Raw genomic sequence first — 23,480 nt, forward strand, 5'->3', positions numbered from 1 at the left:
TCTACATGAATTATTAACCTTTCTATATTACTACCAACAAAAGAAAACGCACACACAAAGAAAAGAATTCCACAGAGAATCTTTCTTTGTAATGGATGCTGAGAAAGACACAACACGTTTTACTGCATTTGAAACAAGGGCAATATTTCCTTCCCTGAAGTAGTAGCAATATCTGGCTTCATAATAAAGAGAGTCTTTATGGTAAAAACAAGATGCTCCTTCCCTCTGAGATTTCCTACTGGTGACTCATTAGAGAAACCACAGGGAGATCTATCCAAGACCACCTTTAAAGGGGGTAGTTTTTACGTGTGAAATTTCTGGCACTGCCCTCCTTTTGATGGTAGTACATGCTGTAGTGGGGATGAAGGGCTACTTACTGCACACATCAGGAACCAGAATGATATAATAGAAATGTTTCTGATTGACCATGAAAGGCACAGACCATAGTGGGGCTGGTTGGGAGCCTCTCATGTTGACACTCACTATTTCTATGGTCTCTTTCCTGGTGTAAAATCCAAGGAAAGAAATTATAATCGTACTACTCTTGGCAGCTTCAAAGAGTGTGTAGAAAAGGACGAATGATGTGTTTCCTGGGATTCAAAGGCAAGTTGCTGATCCTTTAGACTTCATGACTCCACAGAAAGTGATGAGGGAAGGTCTTCTACCCCAGGGATGATGCTCCTGGGAAATGACTGCCCGGGAGTACACCCTCGGTGACATGCACAAAGATAGACAATAAGCCTGTGGTCGAACCATTATTTCTGTCTTTCAGCAAGCCAAACAGTTGGGGAAATGAGACAGAGACGGGTCTTCACATACCTGCAGTAATGAAAGAGGTGCAAGGGGGCATTCTTAAATTGCAAGGGTAGAAGTTTCCTATTAGATGTTCTGACGAAAGCATAAAACTACAATTGCTATGTAGCATCCTCTATTCCCCTTACTGACAATCTTCTTAAAAACTGAGCCCACTCTCTTATTTCCACTCTCACCAGTCTGGCTTCCGCCGCTGGGAAGATTTTCATACTACGTTCAGTAGTGGGTGAACCCCCAGCCCAACAACCTCTTCCATTCTCACTGTCCCTGCTGCCTTTCTTTCAAATTCATTCATTCATGCATGCAATATTTATTGAGATACCACTAGATACAGGCATTATTCTAGACCTGGGTGAAAACAGGAATGAAAAAGAGAGGCAAGGCCTAGGCTGGGAGAGAGAAACATGGATAATAAGTGAGGGGAAAAAATGAACAGCATTTTATCAACTAGCAAAAAATGCTACAAAGAAAATCAAATAGGGTACTAGTCAGGACAGTGACAAGGGAGGCAACTATGAGAGAAAAAGGAGCTTTTGAGTACTGGGGCCAGATCACCTGTGTTCATATCCTGGCTGTGCCACTCATTAGCTGTGTGACCTTAGCAGAATTATGTCACCGGGTGCCTCAATTTCCCTCCTATGAAATGGGTATAATAACAATACATGCCTCACAGGGTGGTTTTGAGAGTTAAATGAATTCATAAGTGCTTTCAGTAAGTGCATAGAACAGCACCTGGCATTAAGAGCTCAGTAAATGTTAGCTGCTGGTCTGCTACTTTTATTACTATTACTATTCCCATTATTACTCTCGTTGGACAGTGAGGAAAGGCCCATCTGAGGAGGTGGCATTGGAGCAGGAAACTAGATGATGAGTAGAAAGCAGCTGAGGAAAGATATGGGGGAAGATTATTCCAGGCTGAAGAAAAGTCAAGATGGGAAAGAGATTGAGAGGGTCCTAGGAATAGAAGAAAGGGCAGTGTGACAGGGGCATGGAGGAAGATGGGAGAGTGGCGGGAAATGAAGTCAAAGTGGTAAGCAGGGCCAAATCAAGTGGGGCCTTATAAAAATACAGAATTCCTCTCTATTTTGTAAGTAAGCGAAGAGTTTGCCCATCCACATGGACTTTAGCAGGCTGTTGTCCCCACGAAAGCACCCAAGCCATAACATAATCAGCAGCATTTGTGCAAAGCTTTGTGTCTTACTGATAATCATAACACACTAGATAAGTGGTCAAGGGACTTTGACGTGGTTCTTACTGGTTAAATGATAGAGCATACGTGACTTCTCTACATTTGTTTTTCAATCTGCAAAATAAAATGGATTGAATTAGACGATCTTTAATGTCCTTTCTAATCTATGAGTTTATATCTCCATTCTTGCATTTCTGATAGATATGAAAACAAATCTAGGTCGATAGAGCTGCTGCATACTTTATATAAATCTATGTCCTTTCTTAACTTATCCTATTAATAGGTCTGTTAATTAGAAAACAGCAATCTTCTCAAGTTATATTGCTGGATAAAAGTAAAACAACAACCAAAATCTGCCTTCTCTAAGATTTTGCAAGAAAATAATATCTTCTGGTAAATATGAGATCTGACCAGACTTTTTACTCCTTCCTTTGTGCAATTAACAGCAAACTCCTTGTCATAAACATTTTTGCAAGGTCAGAGATGGCAACAATTTGCTAAAGAGAATAAATAGTCAAGTAAAACACTGACCTGGTAATTCCTGGGTTTCAAAAAACAGTGTAAATCTGATCAATAATGAGAGACACAAAAAGGATTGTGGGATAAAGGGTGGGTCCAATCTGAGGTATTAAAAACTTGCCTAAGTCATTTTTTTTCCCCAACACATCTTGTGTTGCAGCAGATAGTAAAGACGTTAATGGTAAAGTCATACTTACAATGTTAGAAAAATAAGATTCTGATTATGAAACAAAAGATTGTTTTAGTAGACTGAAGAAGTAAATAACACTAAGAATAAGGACTTTTGCAAAAGCCAAGGTAAGAATGTTTTCCCTCTGTAATAAATCAACTATTGAACTCAAATTCTGAATGTTATTTTGAATATTTATTATTGATTTTGTCCTTCTTCTAGCACAAACTGTAAGAGTTCAAGGGATGTTAACTCATTCCTAAAATGTATATATTTATATTTTAAGTGTGCCTTAGAAATTGCATGTTTTATTTATATGTTTCTATCTATTGCTGTTGTCTTAAGAGTAAATTTAACTTTTTATATATTGAAGGGGTAGGTTTACTTTCTAAAATTTTCATTGTAAACTTTAATTGTTTTTTAATGAAGACATTCATTTCCAGTACTTATGGAAGATTTTATGTTCCTGGCAGAAGTATTTTATCACTTAAACTGCATTACACATTGATTATCTATTATCTGCTCATATTAAGAAGCCTCTATTGTCAGTTTATGTTTACTAAACAATCAATAAAATCTAAGTGAAACCAGAATAAACTCAAACAAATAAGTAGGTTGAAATTCAGAGAAAATTAAGACCATGTCCACCTTAAAAGAGTAGCCTTTGTGAGAACTAATTTCTGCCTAAAAGAGCTAATTTATCTTTTTTAATGCCATCAAAGTTAATAATGGATGACATGTCTTATAGCTTCAGTGATGCAGCAACTTGTCGATAACACAAAGAATTTAAAAACCAATTCATCAATTCATGATTTTTAATTGGACCGTGGATGGTTAATTTTTAGTCATTAGACTCTCCAATTATAAGACTCTAGAAAGAGAGAATTAATTAATACAGAATTGGGTAGCTGTCCCCTATCTCTTCAATGAGCAACTCAGAGTTCCTGTTCTGCCTCAATAACAGGTGGCACTTTTCACTTTGAGTACTTTTTGGGTTGGGTGGGGATAAGCTGTGTGGAGTGGGAAAAAGTGAAGTGGGAAAAAAAAAGAAGGACTTACATATAAGTATATATAATTTATATGTGAGTTATCTATATTTACATATATTTATTTTACATATTTTATAAATTCATTTACATGTAAATATATATTTTGTTATATGTGTATATATTTCACAAATACCTCTCTCCCAGACATCCACAATGAGTCCTATATATTTTGGGCAAATAGCTTTCCCTTACTTCTTTATACAGAGGGAAGGTAGGATGGTGAAAAGATTTCCCCATGTCTCAGTTTTGCACTTACTTGTAAGGCTACACTGCTGCTCATGTATTTGCATATTGATATTTCATTACCCATTGAATGTCCTCACTGGAAGGGACCTTAGTGATTTATCTGGTCCACCTCACCACTCCCTTCACAATTGGGGAACCAGAGGCTCAAGGACATTAAAAGACCTGTCCAAGGTCACAGAGCCAGTTAGAGACAGAGGTAGCCATCCTCCAGACTCCCACGCCCAGCTATCAGTCTACTCCACCACACTTTTCTGGTCTCCCCTGCCCAAGAACACCTCTTCTGACACTCACTATAAAGAAATTAATGAGTCTGCAAGTTAAAGATTCGTTTTAAACAAATTGGTTCATTATTATTTAATTGAGGAGGCTTTGGAGCAATAAAAGCCTTGCTTATCAAAACTAGATAAGCAGCTCATGAAACATTGAGCTCAAGAAATGCAAAAACTGTCACAAGTCAATATGTGCTGCCTTTCTGTTTGATAAATGCCACCCAATAGCTTCAGAAGTATCAGAAACTAATGGTGTCCCGGCACTCTGTAGGAATACATTAATGAGATCAGGAGCATAAAATATAAACAATAATGTACATATTGATTATTCCGGACACTTGAAGCCCAACAAACATTTGAAAGGTCAGTCATTTTGCTTGCATCAAATTACAGATAAGTCATTTGCTTGAAGCTGGAAACTTGGCTCTTCATGTAAATTTAGCTCGTGACCTATAAACTTAATCGTGCCATACCTCTGTTAGCTCCCTTAGGTTGTCTGTCATGAAAATATATACTGGAAGTGCTTAACCCCATCAAGCATATACAAATAAACAACAATATACACATTGCCAGGAAGGATATTGTGCGGGAGAAATCTATTCTCTAGACTGAATAAATATCATGAAACAGCATTTTACTGTGACAACATAGTCAAAGGCTTCTGTAAGTCAATTCCTACATGAGCTTACAAATGAAAATGTATGCTTTCAGGATGTTTCAAAAATGTACAAGTTTAGGAAGTACAATGTTATAAGTATTTTTACTTTTACATAAAAACTAAAATTTGATTAGACCAGTTCAGACTCGAGCTTAGGCAATTTTTTCTACATTGAAAGATTTATTCCTTTCAAAGTTCCTCTAAAACAAAATTTTAAAATGTAAAGCTGTGTGGATACTGTGTAGAGGAGCTGTCCCTTTACTGGCGCTTTCACACCTGAAGGCACTTCTCCTCCAGAGTCGGGCTCCTAACCAGCATCTCTCTGGTGCTTCTACATCTGGACAAACTGGAGAGTAGGAGATAGTTCACAATCCCAGAACCCCAGTTCTTTCTCTGAAGTGATAGGTCCCTCTGTGGAGTGAATATCCCCTTGCTGACTTTTAAAAAGGGCAAGAGGGAGCTTGAAGTATTGAAAGAAAGACTTGCAATTTATGCCCCTTTATGAGAACAAGCAGGAGTTGGAAGCATCCCACCTCTCCTTTGACAACATCTCCAATTATCCTAAGCTTGGAGAGTTCCCCCACTCACTACTAAGGAACATTGTCAGGGTAAGAACCAAGCTTCCAGAAATGTCTCCCACCAAAGAGGGAAGTGAGAAGGAACAAGAGCAGGACAATGCCATATATAAGAGGCCTTGCAAAAAATTTGATTAGCATTCCCTCTGGCCGAAGACATTCCTCTATGAAGAAGAGTGAAAACATAGCTGCCTTTAGACTGACAGTTTTAATTCCTAAGTATATTCAACTGTTTCCTTTGAGTAGGGTGACCAGATTTCCTCTTTCTGAATTTCACATTATATGACTCTTTTATACCCATTCATCCCAGATTCTACAACAGCTAAAACCAGCCATTTTGAAAATCAGATTTTCTTACTCATGAATCACACCAGTTTTAAAAACACCTTTTAAACTCATATTACATTCATTAGTAATTGATAACCATTGTAAAATCATATATTTGTAATTTACATTAAATTCTAATAATACAGCAGAATTAAATTTTCATTCTAATAATACAGAAGAATTAAAAACCCCAGTGGAAAATAACGGTGATTTACTTGGTAGCCAAATGACCTGATTTTAATGTTAAAGACAACATTTTATAGTTACCCAATAAAATAATTACCCATAGAAGAGATATTCTATTTGAAAATATACATAAGACCTTAAATGAACTAAAGGAATTAATAAATACCAGTTTAACCAAAATCCAATTATTACACTTAGTCAAAAAAGGAAGAATATTTCAAAGACAGACCTTTTGCTTCCTGCTTAAAGCAGATTCACTATGAATATAGTTCCTAAATGTACATTGTATTCTATTAAAACAGTAAATAAGCTTGCATTATTGTTTTCCCATTTACACGGTAAAAGCCTCTAGAAGGCTGAGTAGCTCTAACATCTTTTATCACAATCAAAGCTCAATGAAGTCAATTATATTAATACTTTGAGTGAAAAAAATTGGGGATTTTCATTTTTAATAAATAAGTTATATTTTGAAATTCAGGCCACAACTTCATTTTGTTCTGAAGCCATTAGCCTGAGGCTTGTTCATGCTAAAGAAAGGCGGAAGCCTTTAACTGTAAACACTATCTTTTAGCATATCAAAGATGTGTCTTTTACTGAGTGAACTTTTAATCACAAAGATCTGCTGTCTAAGCATCCTGGAAAAAGCAGTTCTCTGGATTTCAAAAACTACTTTCTGCACTTTAAATTTTAAGCCAAGACTTTGATGATCAATGAGAAGAAAAACTTTTAATTTGAGACAAAAAAAAAAATTCAACTTCCCCAACTGCTTATAAGATAAATTCAAAAATTGTTCACACATCTGAAAATGCAGACGTCTTATGGCACTTAAGGACAGCACTGTCAAGTGTTAAGTAACTGCAGAATCCTAGCAAGGAGGTCTTCAGAGCAAAAATAAAAAATAAAAGTACATGTATCATATTCTCCCTTCTAATGTGTCCTCAAAAGCTATGCTAATTTTCCGAAGCTCAGGTCTAATGCACAGACTACTTTACCTCTCCTCTCAATCTAGGAATCTTTCTTCTTGAAAAACATTGTTATGCAACAACTCTTTGGTCAATAACTCCACAGGACCTGATGGCTGAGTACCTCCAAGGACTGATCATGACATTTCAGTTTTAGAAAAATGAAACTAGGCTATCGGTGTCACCTGAGTTTCAAAGTACCATCTCTGCCACAGTACCTAAATGCAAAGGATATTCTTTTGACATGAGGTTCTTGGGAATGTGAAAGGGAAATGGGAGTCCCTACTGGGACTGTGAACATCCTCGCATTTGTGAGGCCAACTGCCACACTCCGGGCTTTTCTTGTTCCCTGACAAGACTTGTCCCAGCCCTCCCTCCTGGGGAGCTTTTGACAGCAATTGCAAACAACAGAAGCCAGCAGGACCCCATAAGAACAGGTGCTGGAGCCTCCTGGCAGCCTGCATCCCGAGAAAGGACACCCTCTTCCGAAAAGCACTGGGATATCCCGCTTCGGAGATGCCCTCTTGCCCTCAGCCATTGCAAAATCTTGCTTCTTTTCATGCAGCAGACATTTGGAAAAATTTGTGACAATGCATATAGCTACTAAGTTACTGCTGGTAAATTTTCTTGGTCAGCTTTTAGGGGGACTTTTATGGAATCTCCAACAATATAAAACAAGGATGAAAGAGGTCGTACTTGGGTTTGTATTCAGTTAAGGGAAATGATAGTAATGAAAATCTAGGACCATTCGCTATTTCTCTATTATTGCAGATAACTGCTTTCTACTTCCCATCACATCTTAGCCATGGGACATTCCTAGGTTCAGGGGATTTCCAGCATTCAAGAGGAAATCAAGATCAGATAACACTTCCTCCATAAGCGGGTCAGTGTTCACACACTCCAGCATATTACACATCATTCCAGGACCACCTGGCCAACTACTATTCATCCTTAATCTTTCCATTTATTAAATTGCTCCATGGTCAGGGTACTCTGCACCAAGGAGACAGTCACCTGTGCAAGTCAACAACCACTCAGACGGCTACTATGGCCTGCTTCTCAAAGTGTGGTTCCTGGGCCAGCCTCAGGCATCACCTGGGAGCTTGTTAGAAATGTCAATCTCGGGCCTACCCCAGACCTACTGAAACAAATGTAACAGAGTGCGCAGCTGATTGATATGCAGATTCAAGTCTGAGAAACACTGTAGTGCAGTTTCTTAGAGCAGCTCAGTGCTCAGGATTTGGTGAGAAAGATGCTGCCCTCCACAGATGCAGTGATTTACACTGTTGCAAGAGCACTCGGGTACATTATCTAAGCCTCAAACGCCCCATGAAATATGGGCAAGAATCTATAAATCATTGTTATGGTTGAGAAGACCAAAGTCAAACAATAGAAGATTGGTGGTAGTGATCTCGAACACAGAACTCCCAAATCTTAGACATCTGCCCTTTCTGCTGCCTCAGCTAGTCCTTACGGAACGGATGGCTCACTCGTCTGGGCTGTGACAATATTTTTTTTCCCATTGGCAACATTAGTATAGTAGAAAGAACACTTCAAGTCTTGATTCTGCGTTTCTCACTCCCATGACCTTGAACACATCAACTTTTAAAAAACATAGGTTGGAAGCCAAATAAAACAAAGGATATTTATAAAATAAGGTTAATAAACTAAAAATAAAAAAGTAGGGCCATGGTTTACAAATAAGTAGCAAATATTATAAAAAACATTCAAGTTCTAATCTGATTTTTAATCTAATTTCTGAAAATGTATCCTAAGAAGATACTCCCAAGGAAGAAAATGTTGTATGTACGAAAATGGTCATTAGAGTATTAACTATAATAGAGAAAAACTGAAAGCAACCAAAATACTCTATGCTTAGAATATGGCTAATTGTGAAATATTTAGTTATTTAAAATGATATTCACCAAGACTTGGCAGCAACCATGAAAAATTCTGGTATAATGTTAAGAGAAAAAGCACGTTATAAAATTATGGTATATTATGATTCCAACTAGGTACACTTCTAAAAAAAAAAGGGAAAACATATGTGAAATCTAATCATATCTTATCAAGAAAAATAGAATATAGGGGATCGTTTTCCAAATTTTCAGTAGTTATTAAATTGCTCTTATTATTTCTTTAAAAGAAAGCAAGCACCAGGAAAAGGAAATGGAAATGAATGCAGTAACCATGAAACCTAATATTGTTACTAAAAATTATCATTAAATCTGGCTCTGAATTCCGTGGATAATAATAACAAAAAGAACACTGCCCATTAAATCTTCTGAGGTCAGTAATATTATGAGCCCCATTTTACAGATAAGGAAACCAGAACACACAGCACTCAGTCTCTGAATCTCAGCTTCTTCTTTTGTGAAATAGACATAATAATGTCTACCTTGCAATTTTCTCATGAGGATTAAACAAAATATTGTTTTGCTAATCCGTGTGATTCTATGTAAAGATCGCAAAGTGAGAGAGAAACTAAATAGGAGTGGGGGGAATACTCTCCACTTTTCTGTCAAGATGGGAACTTTCAGGTGGAATAGTTCTGCCAGCAATATCTGGCCTAGGAATCAGGAGATGTGAAACCTGAACCTGATTATGTCATTTCTCGGGCCTCAGCTGCCCCATCTGTACAATGGAGACATATGTTGGAATTGCTCATCCAACGAGCAAGTCAGGTCCTCCCAGCCAAGGCTCCACTCTTGCCCAGCCAACGCTTTTCCTACATTGCTGCCAAAGTGGTCATCTCAAAATCTAATTTAATCATGTCACCATACTGCTGTGCTGCTTCCAACAATCCATTTGCTTCCAGTCGCTGTTAGTTGATAACGCTCAATCATCCTTAGGACAGCCCTCACTGCACTGCAATGTCTGACCTTCCCCCTCACTCTCCACTTCACATTCCACATTGCCCTCACACCAGCTTTCAGGTCCTCGCACTGGCTTGTGTGCCCTCTGTCCTTATGCACGGTGTTCCCTCTGCCTGGGTATCTCTCTTCTCTCTGCCCTTCCCCAGTACACTTACTCAGGGCACCTTGTAGACCTGTCTGACAGGAAAAGCTCACCCTGTGGTTCCCATTCATAGTTTCATGTCTTTCTTCCGCATCTACTTAGAGTTGTAGAAATTTTATAATATTTCCATGATTGTCATCATGCTCCTCCCCCTACACCTGCTAAAATGTAGCCTCCATGAATGCAAGGACTTTTTTTCAGTCTCCCCAATTCTTAGCACATGGCAGGGCCTTGAGAAATTTTTGTTGAATGACTGAATGACTCTTATCCCCGATGCCCAGATTACCACAGAGCTGTGTGACGAGCAGATACTCAACAAACCCAGTAGACTTGAATTGACTACGGACATAACAATAAACATAACCTTTAGATTTCTCTCCCTCCCTCACCAAATAAAAAAAAGGTATATGCCAGATCAACTAAGAATGTAAGAAAGTCAAAGCAAAAAAAGTATTTTGTAAACTCTAAATTATAGTATAAACATAAGGACTTGTCTCCACTCTTTTTTAAAACAGCTACAGTATAAATATATACATAAAATATAAAATTCAGGGTATAATTGTTATGAAAGACTATAGAGCAAATTATTAAGTTAAATTCTCTGGAAGGATTTAAACACAGTCACGTCCCATTGAAACATGGGGTTTTTTTACCAAGGTTTGGATAACCACAGAGTAGACTTGTCTGGGTCTCAGTTTCTTCATCCTTAAATGAAGTGTTGAACAAAACGATACTCTGAGATTCTGAGATTATGATAATTAACAGCAATAACAGTGAGAATCAAGAAAGTATACACATGCATGGTGCAAAACAAAGCTACTCTATGGACACTGACCAGGCCTAAGGTGAAACCTGAGGAAACCCAAGTTTACTTCCACTGTCTATACCCTTTCTATCTCTGGAAGTGCCTCCCCTCCTACTCACCTCTGCTTCTCTTTGCTCTCAGAATAACTGTCAGCAAGATTAATTTAAGTCCACGTGCTCCTTTTCCCTCAGGCATTTGCCTTGGGATCTTCTTTTTCAATGTGGTGAAAGTTGTTTCCTGACCCTAGGAGAATAGATTTCAGACCTCAACACTCTGGTGGAAGAAACAGAACAGGGACTGCCTGCCAGCAAAGGCAGCTTCCTTCCGCAGCCTCTGAATGAGATCAGCCCCTCCTAGGATGAAGAGCAGGAGGGGGAAGCTCAAAAAAGGGGCAAATCCCCAACTCAAATATTACCTAGTCAGACTTAGTTTAAATGCTTTCATGCATACATATGTGTTCATGAGAATATATACAGCCAAAGTCTCTTGCAAAACTGAGGCACAAAAATCCAATCTTGTAATATTAGAAGCTATTTGTTATGAGTTAACTTGTTTTGACATTGCAAAATAAATCATTTCTTGATCACTTTAAGTAACAAAATCACCTTCTGGGTGTGCAACTTATTAAAAATATTTCACATAAAATATTTCAAGTATTTATATGTAGAGCTGTCATATCTCTGCAAAAAGTACATTTGGCACATTGAGTAAAATGTAAATGTAAAAAGTACACACTTGTATAAATAGAATCATCAATTAATTAAAATACTTCTTAATAATATCTTGACAATGTAATTCTCCATTAAACAATGAATAATTACTTGCTATAGTATGGTATATTTAGTAGCAGTAATATATAGTATTATTATCATGGAATAGTGTCTTAAATAACTTTTTCAGCATTTGAAAAAATTGGAAGAAAGATTTGATAAAACAAAGACTAAATCAGAATAAAGCACAAAATCTAATTGAAAATTAAAATTTGTAATTCTGCTAAAAAACAAAACCTCGTTTTCTTCGATTTTTAAATTCCTAACTTCTATTATTGCATGATTCTGTATTTATGGAACTTTCTGCATGTGCTAGAAAAGGTATTATAAATTTAAAGATTTTAAATAGATACCTAATATTATTTATTAGATGTACAAGAATTTTAAATGTAATGCAAAATAAATTTGTGCTTCAACAATTATGTAACATTTTGGTAGCACTTAATCAAAAGCAATGCTAGTTCTAGCTCCTTTATATTATCAATTGATAATACTGTCTTCTGTACAAGTGCAGTATGAGCTATATCACACTTAATTTAATTGATTTTATTATGATTAGGCTTGTTAATTTTTTAGAATTGATTATTTTAGAGAGAGGAGGAGAAAGAGTATTCTGAATGAGATTTCTTTTTATACAGCAAGAGTTTAACTCACTAAAATCTCTATTTTTTGGAAAGAAGTAAATTTGTTGTTGTTTTTTACATGTTTAATTAAACTACATTAAGAAAAGAAAATCTTGAAGACTTGAGAACTTTCCAAACCATTCATCATTTTAGTTACAGTGTTGGCAAAACCATACGAAATGATGCAATTTCCTTATTTTGTAGCATTAGTTGTTTGCAGTATAATTACAGAGTTCAACCCACACTTTCTTCTGCTAATAACTATTAAGAAAGGACCTAGAAGACCTCATTCAGTTTAATCAAATGTGGTAGATTGCAGAGTGAATTTCTTACCCCAACATTAGTGTTACAATGCACACAAGTTTAACTGTAGTTAGCGACTTTCAGTCAGCGCTGTTTTTAGCATGTTATAATAAAAGGATGGATAAGAAGGAGGGGGAAATACAGCTTTGACAGATGGTACTCAGCGTTTGACTCCTGCTGAGCTCAGCAGGACCTGTGGTTTCCAAGGTTAGGGCTGTCAAAATGGCTCTGTCTATCAAGTGAATAACAAAGTGTAGACTCCCTGTCTGTTTCCTATACAAAACTTAGATTTCATGTGCCATTATTGTCGGTCTTTCTGCTGATTTAATAACTTCCAAGGAGAAGAACTGAGGGTTCTGATGCAGCCTCACTATTTAAGAAATTACTTGGAAGGGGAATTAATTCTCAAGGACTGAAAGAGGTAGGCTCAGATCTCATCTCTTTCTCTTTAGTTTCTCTCTAAGCTTTCATGACTTGAAAAGGATTCAAAAGCCACCAACAGTTCACTTTTGGCTAAAAGCTAAATGTGATGACTCCTTCAAAATGATGACTCTTTCTCAAAAGGGTAAAATGTTTTTATTAAGAATTGTTGGGGTGGCAGGTACTTATTCAACTAGAAATATTGACAATGAAAAGGAAAATGTTTCTATTATGAAATACATCAATGTGTTTAGATGTGTTGGTCAGAGCCCATTTTTCACCTTTCATAGCTCTTAATATTAACACCACCACCTCCTTTCTTTTTTTTCACTGATGTCTAAAGTCTTCAGGTGATCAGAGAAAGTACCCGATGCTGAAGAATAGAAAACTGAATAATGTCATTGAAATTTGCCCTTTGTCTTGTGCTGTTACACCTATTTTTCTTGGTAAGTTTGATATTTTCCTTTATGCATATTTTGTGATTTCAAGATTGTTATTAACCTCCTGGAATTCTAATAAAAGGCCTATTGATGGATTCATAAACCCAGATTTTTATTAAGATAATGCTAAAATTGGAATTATGCAGTGCTCCTGAATAAGCTAATAATTGTATTTCAATGTTTAATTTACAATATAACATTTAAAGCAACACTTCTGATTGTTATTTCAAAAGGACATAGTAAAATTAAAATGTGACATTTTGAAAGTGACAGACTTGGATACACTTTAATCCTGTCCTATTTACTGAGCATATCCGTTGCTATTTTTGACAAGCTGATATAAGTACCTATCTTTTCATGTTTTTTTATGCTGGCTTGAGCAGACACATCTACCCGTGTGGTGATTGTTCCCTATAGCATGTCAGAGAGAAGACGTTCTTGTTACAATATATTGAAGAATTTTGCTCTGCAAAACTTAGGTTACATAAGTTTCATGGTCATAATGGAAACATTATTTGGAAGGAAGACTATTTGTTATTATTTCCAGTATATTTAGTTACTTTGAACATTACAAAAATTTTTTGAAGTATTTACCTTCTTTTAAAACTTTTTTTTAAAAAATCCAACCAATCCAGCAGTCTCTTCTCTGAGACACTACATAGCAGATATTCAGTGAATATGACTGAATTGAAATAAAAAGGATATTTATTGAAAAAAAAGAATTCTTGACTTGAAATAAAAGGGAATGATCAAATGCCAAAAGAAACGATCAAATGCCAATTTAGCATAAACCCTTTTCCAATTGGGCTTTTTATCTTGGAAATGTGTGATGCTTTTAATCATCTCTGTAGACAATCATGATAATTAAACAGAAATTAAAAAAATAATCCTAAACCAAGATGGAATTTTCTTCTCCCTTTTTCTCTCTCTACCTCTTTGCGGGCTCTTTTCCAATAAGGCTGTTTCTAAGCTTCTTCTAACAGCCTCTACCAACTCCCCAAAGGAGTTTTTGTTCATGCTAAACTTGCTAAATCATATTTGCTTTTCATGTGTTTGCATTTTTTGAAGAGTCTCTGTGGAGTTTCTTCATGTATCTCTGGGAAAAGTATGCATATGTAATTTCATTCAAGTCCATAAACTATGAGACCCTAGAAATTAAGTCCATCCTTGGCAGGAAGTCAGCAATCTTAGAGAAAGGAAACAGAACTAAAACAGATATGATATTCGAGAACTATTATCATACACCTACCCACCTATTTAAATCTTTTTGATTCTAACCCATAGCACTGGCCCAGAACTCTGGGGCCAAGGAGTCAAAATGTCCAGGCTTAATTCACATAACTAATATGCTCTAATTGCATTAGACCTTTCAGTTGTTTTTATTTAATTTTAAAATGTTTTTAATTGTGATAAAATACACATGACGTAAAATTTACCATCTTTAAATATACAAGTCAGTAGTGTTAAGTACATTCACATTGTTGTGCAGCCTATCTCCAGCACTCTGTTCATCTTTCAAACTGACACTCTATACCCATGAAATAATAATTCCCCATTGTTCCCTATCCCCAGCTCATCAACCACCATTCTACTTTCTGTCGTTTTCAATTTGACTACTCTAGCTACCTTATATTAGTGGAATCATGCAGTATTTGCTTTTTTGTGACTAGCTCATTTCACTTAACATAATGTCCTCAAGGTTCATCAATGTTATAGAATGTGTCACAATTTCCTTTCTTTTTTAAGGCTGAATAGTATTCCAGTGTATGTATATATTACGTTTTATTTATCTATGCATCCCCTGATGAACACTTGGGTTGCTTCCACATTTTGGCAATTGTAAATAATGCTGTTATGAATATGAGAGTACAACCTTCAGATGTTCCAGAATGTGATTACTGTGTGCTACAGAGTAAATGATGACCACAACATACACTGGATAAAGAATAGCAGAAAATTACATATAAAAACACTAGCCAGTGTTTATGAACTGCTCACTATGTACCAGGTAGTGAGCCATGAGCATCACTGGTATTAACTCTATGAGAGATGTACTATTATTATCCCATTTCATAGAAGTGAAAACTGAAGCACAAAGAGATTGGTTAACTAGTCCAAAGTCACTCAGGTAGTAAGTCACTAGGATGCAAATCTGGGAAATAGTGGGGTGAGAGTCTGCGCACTTGGAGAAGGAAGGAATCACAACCACAGCCAAGTAGTAAAGAACTCCTTGACTCCTACAAAGGGTGTGGCCTGGCCAAAAGAGCACTCGAATAGGAGTCAGAAAAACCATTTCTGTTACCACCAAGCTGCAGGAGCCTCAACAAGACAATTACCCTCTCTGGGCTCAGTGCTCTGAAAAGGGAAGTTGAATTGGGTGTCCAATGATTGGTGGTTTCCAACAATCCCTCATTCCACATGAGATTTACAGTCTAATACTTTATTACTTGGAGTATTATTTCACGTACTTGGAGATAAGGATGTAATTGAAAACTTGTCAGTGTATGCTCAAGTCTCCAAGTTTCGATAATGAATAGTTTTCTGATGCTCATGCCACTATATCCAAGTTGTTCCTTGTACCCCTCTGACAAAACTGAAAAGTAAGACTATAATGACCTGGTATCAACAGGAATATGTGAGGTAAAATGAGGTTTCTCTTTCAGATGGTTCCTAGGTGTGGCTACCCCAACAAAAGCAAAGTGGAGAATTGTGAATAGTGCTCATTTAATACATAGTCACATAATTAGAGGCCTATAATCGCCAACACCCTGCCACTGAGGGGAATGAGAGGGGTGAATCGGAATAAACCCATGTTTTCCTCTTCACAGTCAACATTTCTCACTTCTTCATGTCTTTGGAAACAAAGACTGTATATAAGTACCCTCACCATCATAAATAGTTTTAGTAACTCTTTTGGTTTACGGTTATGCATTTAGGTTATAGATCTTGCTGTGTTCATTTTCAGAGCATAACCCTAACTCTTGTTGTAGTGATTAAATTGGACCCAAGGAAACAAAGGCAAGATATTTTTCAAAGAAAAATGTTAAGAAACCTAAAGTCCTGAAAAAAAGGATTTGAATGCTACAGATCTAGTTTATAAGTAAGTGCATGTTTGGAAACCAAGGGAGAACACTTACCAGAAAAGGCCTTGCAAATCAGGCTCAAGAGAAACCTTGGCTTGCAGTATTGTTTGAATTCTGTACAAATCAAGTGACAAACGCTTATTGAACAAGTCCAGGTATTTTAAATACAGTTCTGACAGTGATTGATCTGGCCTGTGTTTATGTTTTAGTGATATCTGCTGATAAAGTTTAATACTAACTTTAAAAGAATGTTTTCATTTACTTTCAGCCAGCTGTTACAGCAGGGTTGGTGATTCTATTTTAAGCCAAATTATTACAGCGGAGGCATCCTCCATATTCCAATTCATGAATTGCTATTCTACAGATAGTAACTATATTCAACTTTCAGCCAAGACGGAGAATTCTGTGATGCATACATACTGCATCTTCCATCTGTAGTTTCAAAAGGTGCAAGTTCTCCAAACCAGACAGAAGAGGGAGCTATCCATCTAGAAATTAACTGATCCTTTAAAAATGTCAAACAGAAGGAAATTCTAATGTGATCAAGTCTTATCTTGTTTGGTCTTGTATTTTATAGCAACCCTATAAATTTAAAAAGTACATAAAAAAGAAAGAAAGAAAAAAAAATTACCAGAAAAGGCAAAAACATTGAGCTAAATTAATGGAGAAGCAAAATATACAAACGATTAAAAGGCCAATTAAAAATACACTCACATTTTATGAGTTGATCGCATATTTTATAGCAATATATAGAACCAGAACACACCCACCCCCAAAAGCCAAAATACTATTCTGCTGCCATACAAAACACTAATATTTCCTTGCTGCAGATTCTGATCATGAATGGAACTCTCACTTTAAAATTGATAACATCTGGAAATAATGGCAAAATAGAAAAACTGTTAGGCTGCATCTGTCTTGAAAATGCTATGTAATAAGATTTACTTAATATATTTGAAAGGAAAAAAAATGTTTTGTTCCCCAATTTGTTGCAACATCTGAAAGTTCATGAGGTTATGACCCCTCTTTAAGAAAGCATCTCCCACCACCTGCAAATACCCCAGGAAAAGCAGTTGGAAACAATAAAACACGTGCTAGCTAACTGTTACCAGGGAAACGGTTCTGGTTCACCAATCTGAGCGCCTGTGATTCCAGTGGCTTTGTCCGAGGGAGACATGAGGGAGACATGGGCCAGCTGTTAGTGAATAACCATTGTTATAGATCATCAGGAAATCACAGTCAGCAGGCAACCCAGCCCCACTGGAAGTTTATTTCTCATATTTGTTCATCACCAGGGCAATCCCCTATCTTTAAAACATCCCCTTAGGCTGGGTTAACTAAATAACACCCTGTACCAGCAGGATCCTTTAAAGGAGGCAAGCTGCAAACCGGTCTTTTTGTACAGCAAACAGGAATCTAACTTTGATTTCAATTGCATCACTCTCCTGCGCCCTTCACTTTCTACTGGGATTACAGAGTAAATATCTGAAGTCAGTACCCATTTGAGTTCTGTCTTCCTGCCTTAATTGGCCACTCAGATGCAACCCTCTCCCAAGAGCTTTCAGAGATCATTGGCTTTCCACTTGCTAATAAAGGACTCAACAGAGGCAATTTGGAGCTGCCATCAGGGGAGGGTCTGAAAGCATAAAACTTTGGGTCTCTGCCTCACCAACACACACACTTGAACCAGAACAGCCCCCACCACTTTTACCAATTTTATATTTTAAATTATTTTATAATTCATAAATTCATAGATTTTCTTTGAAACAAGATAGTGTTACTTTTTTAAAGTTTAAAAACAATGAGCTCCAAATCTGTCCAATTATCAGATTTATTTTGAGAAAGAGACTTCTAGAGTTGCATCAGGTAAGGAGCTTAGAAGTCACCACTCCAAGCTAACAATAAGTAGTATGCTATATGAACTGAAAAATCAACAACTCATCTTAGATTCATTAGAGAGGTGAATACAGAGAATCACAACTTACACTGCAGTAGAAAGCCATGAGCAGGAACCGCCATAGGAACCGGTGCCAGGATAACAAAATTTGAACTGCAATTGATGAATTGCCAAAGGTTCAGTGTAGAAAAGTCTGAGAGTTAAAAACTCCAGACATAGAGGCCCCCATGCTTGTGAGTTTTACCTCCAGGAGCTCAACTAGATCTTCACAGTATGTATCAGAGAAAAATCTCCTCATGCTTCTAGTAGGGGAACGAGAAAGGGAACCATTTTGAAATACTCCAGAGCGTTGTGTTCTTAACAAGGCCTACTCTCAGGTAAAACTATTTTACAAGAGGCCTAAGCAACTGGGGCTTTATTAGAGACAAATGGAACTGGGAGAAGGGAAATACTCAACTCAAGCACTCTCTAGCCATCCATTCCCATCTAAGGTAGAGGGGTTGTGTGTTGGGGGCAGCTGAAAAGCACTGGTGAAGTTCACAGTCCAGGAGAACAGGCTCACCAAAACACCAAGACCTAATCCTATGACTATAAAACATTTCCCCTATTCTCACACCTTACCATCATACTACTAGAGGCCTATTTACCACAGTTCCTTTATACAGTACGTTATGTCTACCTTCTAACAAAAAAATGACAAGGCATACTAAAAGTCAAAATACACAGTGTGAGGAGACTAAACAAACCTAAGAACCAAAGTCAAATGTAGCAATAATGTTGAAATTGTCAGATCAATAATTAAAAAATGAACAATAATAAGGGATTTACTGAAAAAACTAGACCACATACAAAAACAAATGGTTAATGTAAGCAGGGTGATGGCAATTTTAAGAAAAAAAATCAAGAAAAAATGCTAGAGTTCAAAAAACACTATAATAGAAATTAAGAATGCCTTTGATATGTTAATTAGTGACTGAACACAGCAGAGGAAAGGATCTCTGAGCTTGAGGACATGACAATAGAAGCTTCCAAAAATGAAAAGCAAAGAAGAAAAATGACTGAAAAACAAAACAAAACAAACAAAACCACAGAACAGAATATCCAAGAACTGTGACATAACCACAAAAGGTAAAACATATGTGTAATGGGAATACCAGATGTAGAAGAATGAAAAGAAGCAATATTTGAATCAATAATGATGTAGAATTTCCCTAAATGAATATCAGACATCAAACCTCAGATCCAGGAAGCTCAGAGAACACCAGCAGGATAAATGCAAAAAACAAAAAACAAAAACAAACAAACGAAAACACCTATTTTGAATATCATATTCAAAATTCAGAAAATTGATAAGAAAATCTCCAAAAAAGAAGAAAAAAATCACCTTACTGATAAAGAATCAAGATAATAATTCTGTCAGGCTAATTCTCAGAAACCGTACAAGCAAGAATAGAGCTGAGTGAAACATTTAAAGTGTTGAGAGAAAATAAAACACCAACCTAGACTTCTGTGTCCTGTGAAATTATCCTTCAAAAGTTAAGGAGAAATAAGACTTTCTCAGACAAACAAAAATTGAGGAAATTTGCTGCCAAAAGTCTGACTGTGCAAGAGATGTTAGAAGTTCTTTAGCGAGAAGGAAATTAATAAAAGCCAAAACTTGGATCTAAATAAAGAAGAGAATCAGAAAATGGATAAGTAAAAATAAAATAAACATTTTTACTTTTATTCTTAATTGATCAACAGGTAAGAGTTCAAAATAATAAAAGCAACAATGTATTAAATTATGTATGCTTATGTGTGATGTATTAATATCTATATAAATAGATCTATATATACATATACAGATATATGATTATTTATGTTTATGTATAAGTGAAATGAATTACAACAATGATACAAGGCATAGTATGAAGAAATTAGGAATATTTTGTTATTATAAAGTATTTACACTATATGTGAAATGGCATGATGTTATTTGAAAGTCAATTTAGGTTTGTTTAAATGTATATTGCGAACTCTAGTGAAACCATGAAAAAGAGTTTTAAAAAAAGGGAGTATAATTGATATGTTAGAAAAGGAGAGAAAATTGAGTCATACATAATGTTCAATTAAAACTAAAAACAACAGGAAAAGTGAGAGACAAAAATAGAAACAAAGAACAGGCCAACAAATAAAATATAATAGCAAATACTGTAGATATTAATCCACTACATCGATAATCACTTCAAATATAAATACACCAATTAAAAGACAGAGACTTCAGAGTTTATCAAAAAATAAGACCCTACAATATATTGTCTACAAGAAACATACTTTAAATATAGGCACATGTAGATTAAAAGTAAAATAATGGAGAAAGATATACCATGCTAACACTTATCAAAAGACAGTGAGAATAGCTATAATTTCTGACAGAGCAGACTTCAGACCAAGAAAAGTTATCAGGAATGAAGAGATATATTACATAAGGGTAAAGGAGTTAATTCTCCCAGAAGACATAATAATCCTTAATGTATATGCATCTGACAATAGAGCATTAAAAATACATGAGGCAAAAATGAATAGAACTGCAAGGAAAAATAGAAAAATACATTATTTCACTTGGCAAGATTAACACCCCTCTATCAGAAATGACAACTCCAGCAGCCAGAAAATCAGTAAGGATGGAACTGAACACAACAACATCAATCAAGTGGAAATAATTGACATGTATAGACTACTTCATCCAAAAACAGCAAATTACATTCTTCTCAAGCTCACATGGAATATTCACCAAGATAGACTCCATTGTGGGTCATAAAACACACCTTAACAAACTTAAAATCATAGAAAGTTGTTTTCAGACCACAATGGAATTAAACTAGAAACCAACAACAGAAAGATAACTGGCAAATCACAAAATCCATGGAGATTAAACAATATACTTCTTAATAATGTGTGGGTCAAAGAAGAAATCTCAAGAGAAATTTTAAAATATTTTTAACTAAAGGAAAATGAAAACACAACTTTTAAAAAATTTTGAGATGTAATGAAAGCAGTGCTTAGAGGGAAATTTATAGCATTAAATACAGGTTCAGTTGATCCTTGAACAACATGGGGGTTTCAAACCCCCCAACGCAGTTGAAAATCTGAGTTAACTTAAGTCAGTCCTCTGCATATGCAGATTCCCAACCAGGGATCGAAAATACAGTTGACCCTTAAACAACATAAGTTTGAACTGTGCAGGTCCCATGCAGTTCAAACCCATGTTGTTCAACAGTCAACTGTATCAGAATAAAAGGAAGCTCTACAATCAATCATCTAAGGTTTCACCATAGGAAACTAGATAAAGAAAACTAAATTAAATTCAAAGTAAGCAGAAGAAAAAAATAATAATAAAAATTAAAATTGAAATATCATACTTAATGGTGAGAAACTTGAAGCTTTCCTGCTAAGATCAGAAACAAGGCAAGGCTGTTCCCTCTCATCACTTTTCAACATTGTACTGGAATTAGCTAATGCAGTAAGACAAGAAAAATAAATAAAGTGTACCAAGTGAGAAGGAAGAAATAAAACTGTCTTTGTTCTCACATGACATGATTGCTGTGTTTTCATTTTCCTTTAGTTAAAAATATTTTTAAATTTCTCTTGAGAAAGCCTGAAAGAATAAACAAAATAACTCCTGGAACTGATAAACAATTATAGCAAGGTTGAGGGACACAATGTTAATATGCAAAAATCAATCACTTTCCTATATACCAGCAATGAACAAGTGGAATTTAAAAATTAAAAACACATCCCCATTTATAATACCCCCACCCCAAAAAGATAAATATTTAAGTATAAACCAACAAAAGACATACAAGATCTATATGGAGAAAACAACAAAACTCTAATGAAAGATTTTTAGGAAGAACTAAGTAAATGAAGAAATATTCCGTTTTCATGACTAGAAAGATTCAATATTGTCAAGATGTTAATTCTTCCCAACTTGATCTATAGATTTAGTGCAATCCCAATCAAAAACCCAGAGAGTTATTTCATGGATATCAACAAGCAGATTCTAAAGATTATATGAAGAGGCAAAAGACCCTGAATAGCCAAGTCAATATTGAAGAAGAATGACAAAGTCAGAGGACTAACACTGCCCAACTTTAAGACTTACTATAATCTACAGTAATCAAGACAATGTGGTGTTGGTGAAAAATCGTAGAATGGAACAGAGCAAAGAGACCAGAAATAGACCCACATGAATATAGTTAACTGATTTTGATCAAAGGAGCAAAGGCAATATAATAGAGCAAAGATGGTCTTTTCCACAACTGGTACTGGAACAACCAGACATTCACACACAAAAACAATGGGTCTGTAAACAGACCTTATAGACTTCATAAAAATTAATTCAAAATAGATCAAAGACCTTCATGTAAAACACGTAACTATAAAAACTCCTAATATGTGACAAAGGAGAAAACCTTGGTGAGCTTGGGTATTTCAATGACTTTTAAAATATAACAGCAAAGAAACAATCCATGAAATAATTAAATTGGGCTTCATTAAAATTAAAAACTTCTGTTCTGCAAAAGACAGTGTCAAGGGAATAACAAGATAAGCCACAGACGGGGAGAAAATATTTGCAAGAGACACTTCTGATAAAACACCAATGTCAATATGCAAAGAACTCTTAAAGCTCCACAATAAGAAAACGATTAGATTTGGGTTGCTTTTTTAATCTCACCAAAGAAGATCTACAGATGGCAAGTAAGCATATGAAAAAATCTTCAACCTCATATGTCATTAGGGAATTGCAAATTAAAACAGCAATGAGACCACTACACATCTATTAGAATGGCCACAATCCAAAACACTGACAACCCTAAATGCTGACGAGGATGTATGACAACAGGAGCTCTTGTTCATTGCTGAGGGAATGCAAAATGGTACATCCACCTTGGAAGACAGTTTGACAGTTTCTTAGAAAACTAAATGGATCCTACTATAGCATCCAACAATCATGTTCCTTGGTATTTACCCAAATAAATGGAAAACTTTTATTCCCACAGAAACCTGCACATGGATGTTTATAGAAGCTGTATTCAAAATTGCCCAAACTTGGAGGCGACCACAAAGTCCTTCAGTAGATAAATGGATAAAGTGTGGTACATCCAGACAGTGGGACA

The 23,480-nt window shown here is 35.9% G+C and overlaps 1 long non-coding RNA gene across 1 annotated transcript in view; it reads left to right on the forward strand.

The window, feature by feature from the left end:
* The first annotated feature begins 2,678 nt into the window (after positions 1-2,678).
* Positions 2,679-23,480, forward strand: part of LOC141571832 (uncharacterized) — a 35,702-nt gene continuing 14,900 nt past the window's right edge. The window contains exons 1-2 of the long non-coding RNA XR_012496889.2: positions 2,679-2,818; positions 13,245-13,347. This is a non-coding gene — a long non-coding RNA (uncharacterized LOC141571832). The remainder of the gene's footprint in view (positions 2,819-13,244; positions 13,348-23,480) is intronic.

Source organism: Rhinolophus sinicus, chromosome 2, assembly GCF_057876585.1.
Source record: "Rhinolophus sinicus isolate RSI-liver-muscle chromosome 2, RSI-T2T, whole genome shotgun sequence".
NCBI classification, from domain to species: Eukaryota; Metazoa; Chordata; class Mammalia; order Chiroptera; family Rhinolophidae; genus Rhinolophus; species Rhinolophus sinicus.